The sequence below is a fragment of the Penaeus monodon genome, chromosome 5 (genome assembly GCF_015228065.2).
Source record: "Penaeus monodon isolate SGIC_2016 chromosome 5, NSTDA_Pmon_1, whole genome shotgun sequence".
Classification (NCBI taxonomy): domain Eukaryota; kingdom Metazoa; phylum Arthropoda; class Malacostraca; order Decapoda; family Penaeidae; genus Penaeus; species Penaeus monodon.
The window spans coordinates 33,043,287-33,048,286 of NC_051390.1; positions in this window are offsets into that span (position 1 = coordinate 33,043,287).

The following is a 5,000-nucleotide window of genomic DNA, read 5'->3' on the forward strand; positions in this document are numbered from 1 at the left end:
AAACCACTCTTTCTTTCTTTCAAGGTACACAGTGATGAAGAGGAAAGACATGAACGAGCGTTTTGTCATCTTCAATCAAGGCTCTACAAGAAAAAAAATGAAGGCAATCGCAATTATCTGCCCAGCTAGAGAAATATTTATGCGAGAAAGCCTGAAGGGAGACGTGCCATACCATCAGTTACAGGTGATTGTCGAGTGGTGCATGAAACTCATCAAATTTCACGGCACGCGGAGAACGCAATTTAACTCTTGACAATCACGTCGCAATGTGTGTTCTTGATTATATGCGTTTTTATCCTAGTTAAAATCGGCCGTGTAATGTGAATTCCCTCCTGTCTCGCTGGCTGTTATTGCAATAGAATAATGTGCTTTTCATAACATGCTTTCAATCTCTCCCTAGCGGACAAGTGACGTACGAAAGCCATTTAATTTCATCACTGTAATCATCAGGTTCTACAACATTTGTCTTCTAATGCAATGTTGATGATATTACCTGACTTCTGAGTTAAACGATTTTGCATTTGCTGCAGCAAACCATTGGGACGGAGGTCGAAACGGGCTTCGAACATCAAATTTCGCTCCCTCCTCTTGAATACGAGAAGCCATTGTAGATGATGTAGACTGGTAATTGCCCAAGAGGTAATATATCCAGCGTTTACATTTCGTAATTGCCACGGTTGTGATGACCAAAGCCGTGCCATATGAAAGCAAATATTTAGATTTGCAAGAAGTAACTTTTTCGCTCTACTTAAATGATTTGAAATACTTTATTTTTAATCTAAATGAAATCTCTATTCTCTCTCTCTCTCTCTCTCTCTCTCTCTCTCTCTCTCTCTCTCTCTCTCTCTCTCTCTCTCTCTCTCTCTCTCTCTCTCTCTCTCTCTCTCTCTCTCTCTCTCTCTCTCTCTCTCTCTCTCTCTCTCTCTTTCTCTCTCTCTCTCCCCCCCCCCCGCACAAACACACACTCACACACACACACACACACACACACACACACACACACACGCGCACACACTCTCCTGCAATATGTCTCTCGCTATGTCTATATTGTTGTTTATCTGTTCCTTTGTGTACGAGTTTTGTTTCATTTCCGGTAGGACAAGAAAAAACATGCTCAGTGTATATTCCTGGGTAACGTCTTTATAACATATGGTTTTACCATTATAAAATTTTAAAATTAAATCATACACAACTAAGGTACACTGTTAAAGTATAACAGTTGCCACTAATGTAGCAACAAAATCATAGCAATGATAATGAAAATAACAATGATAATAACAATGATAATAATGATAATAGTAATGACAATAGTAATAATAATAATAATAATCATCATTATTATGATTTTTTTTTTTTTTTTTTTTATCATTCTAATAGTAACAATAACGGCAACTACAACAGCAATAATAAAAACAATGATAATGATAACATTAACAGATGTGATAGTAAAAAGGATAATAATAATAATAACAATATTGAAAATGATAATCATAGTGACATTGTTGACAATGATAAGGGTAATAATGGTACTGTCAATATTGATGTTAATAATGACAATAATAACGCTAATAACAATAATGATAATAATAATAACAATAATAACAATAATAATAATAATAATAATAATAATAATAATAATAATAATAATAATAATAATAATAATAATAATAATAGTAATAATAATAATAATAATAATAATAATGATAGTGATAATGATAATGATAATGATAATAATAATAATGATAATATCACTAATGATAACAACAATTGTGATAATGATATGGTGATAATAACAATAATGATATACATCATAATAGTACTGATCATTATAATAGTAATAATAGTAAGAAGAACAATAACAAGAACAGTGATAATAATAATAATAATAATAATAATAATAATAATAATAATAATAATAATAATAATAATAATAGTGATAATATAATAATAATAATAATAATAATAATAATAATAATAATAATAATAATAATAATAATAATAATAACAATAATAATAATAATAATAATAACAATAATGATAATAATAATAATAATAATAATAATAATAATAATAAAGTGATGATAGTAATAATGATGATAATGATGATTACCATCATTACTGTCATTATCATCTTCGTCAGTTACCACTATTATCATCATCATCATTATAGCGATACTGATAATAACTAATAGTATTATCCATTTTCGTTCCGTAGAAGACTAAGCCACAGTGTTTTGGGGAAAGTCTACGGTATTCAACCCGCATTTCTATTCCAAATGTCGGATTGTACAGAGTTACAAAGACAACTAAAACATAGAATAGAGGAGCTAACTTTGAATGACATCACCGCTTTATACTCAAATTCATAGGTACAAGTAACATGTAAACATTTAGCTCTGCTGAACATACCCATAACTAAGACCCTACGTTCTGGTCCACCGTGGAAAATGTCGGACCTAATGTATTTTATACGACTGTCCCCAAAAAAGACAGTGTCCCCCCCCTGCTATACTTAAGCAGTGTGCACTTGCAATTATAAGTGAGCATCTTGAAACTCTGTCCAGTGCATATGAATGCAACACTGCAGTCTGGGAGAAGAGCAGGATGCGCTTTTGTTGTATATAAAATATTTTGCAGCATCAGGATTGTAGGAGCGTTCATGACTGGGCTGGCACTACGCAAACTGAGTTGGCAGAAATACTCATGGCCACCGAATTTCTATTGATTCAAAGCTCTGGGGTAATTTTCTGCGATTTACAGAGTACTCCCTACGCTCTGAACACTACAGACAAAGGTGCAGGAAATATTGCAAATGACATCAGGATAAACGTGTATCGCGTAAAAGAACGAGGCCATGATATACGTTTTGTATGGATTCCATGGAATGTAGGAATCCCTCGGCAAAATTAGCATGTAACAAACAAAGTGTGGATATAGATCTTGGGGTACCTCTTTCTAGGATTTTATACATTATTAAACCTCCCTTCAAGGAGGACTTGACTGAGTTGATTCATTCGCAACGCCCTGAAAGTTGTAGCATAAAGCACTATGACTGGTTTACCAAAATTAATTCATCTATGGTTTATATAAAACAAGAACAAGACAGTGATATTGTGACCGCAAGAATCAGGCTTGGATATAGATTGTATTGGCAGGTCAGGTACAGTTTGCAATGTCAGAGAAACTAAGTGTAAACTGTGTAATGAAGAATATAAGCGAACACTTGTACATTATATCTCAAATGTCTTACAGCCTTTCAGACCACCTAACATGAGGTACGGAGAACTATGTAACCATTTCATAACATCTGTTATCTTAGAAGATATATTTATGTTGTATCCTCAATTTAGAATGTAGTATCACATGGTCGCTTTTCAAATGTAGCAGTGCCTTTCCACGCCCAAGCTGCACGCCGGGGTGGCAGATGAGTAGATAAAGGGCTGTGTAGTTGTTCCTTTCCTCTAACTGATGTAGTACTCATCATAATAATGTTAAAGCCTAAAATTCAAATGTAATACCATTATATAATATTATGACCATGCATCAAATGTACCACAGCTTGCCCACGCCTGCGCAGTTTGCCAGGGTGGTAAATGAAGGACTAAAAAAATGTCGGAGAAACAGGCTAGAACGCGTCCGCCATGGCACTTTCTCTGTTATTCTCGCTGTCTGCAAATCACCCCCAAGGAAGAAGGGGGGAGAGGGCGGTGGAAGGTTTTGAGAGAGAGAGAGAGAGAGAGAGAGAGAGAGAGAGAGAGAGAGAAGAGAGAGAGAGAGAGAGAGAGAGAGAGAGAGAGAGAGAGAGAGGAGAGAGAGAGAGAGAGAGAGAGAGAGAGAAGAGAGAGAGAGAGAGAGAGAGAGAGAGAGAGAGAGAGAGAGAGAGAGAGAGAGAGAGAGAGAGAGGGGGGGGGGAGGTATGTGTGTGTGTGTGTGTGTGTGTGTGTGTGTGTGTGTGTGTGTGTGTGTGTGTGTGTGTGTGTGTGTGTGTGTGTGTGTGTGTGTGTGTGTGTGTGTGTGTGTGTGTGTGTGTGTGTGTGTGCCATTCGCTTTGCGAATGCGAGTGTATGTGTGTGATTATCCTTTAACATATACAAATATCCTTTAACATATATAAATACATTGCAATGGCAAGATTCCTTATCCTCTCCCTAGAGAAATGTCCTAAAAAGGCTACCGTTCCCCTTACACTTTTTAACTTAACAGCGATATTTGTTCGGATATGAGCATGTCGGCCATACGTTCCGCAAAACTCACCCCAAATGAGGCCGGGCTCTGGGGCGCGTCAACAAGATGCACCTGTGTGAGTGTGTGCGTGTGTATGCATTATGCATGCATACAAATACTGCGCTGTATATTGTACTGTGCATTTTATCATACATGATTTTATGTAAAGTGACTATCACTCACACTGCAAATGGGAATTTATATGCGTATATACTGTATAATGACTTCTTTTTAAACCATGTATGATTTTTTTTCCAAAAAGCCAAATAAATGCAGATATACTTTCACATGCCTGTGTCCACAAAACACATACACCGCAACAACCTTCCTCTCACACATTCACGCACACATCGCCTCTTCCCTCCTCCAAATATTTACCCCCCCCCCCCTCCCCTGTCATGTACACGCATGACCCTCCCACGGACGCCCACACACACGCCCCCGACAGCGCCTCCTCACAGCACCTAATGCCTCACTCCTGGGCCCCAGCGCAGCCCTCATCCCTGCCCAATTACTGGCCTGCCCTTCTCCCTCCTCCCCTCGCCCGCCGCGCCTCTCCCCTGCCCTCAGAACCTGCTGAGAGGGGAAAAGGGCCTCTTTGCCCTTCGCCTCGTCCTGCCGACCCTCAGTCACCGCTCGCTCTCCTGCCCCTCTTTTTTTAGAAGAATATTTCACCCCTGTCGGCTCATCTACTTCCTCCTGCCTTTCACCCTCTCTCTTTCTTTCCTTCTTTCTTTCTTTCTTTCTCTCTCTCTCTCTTTCTCTGTCTCTATCTC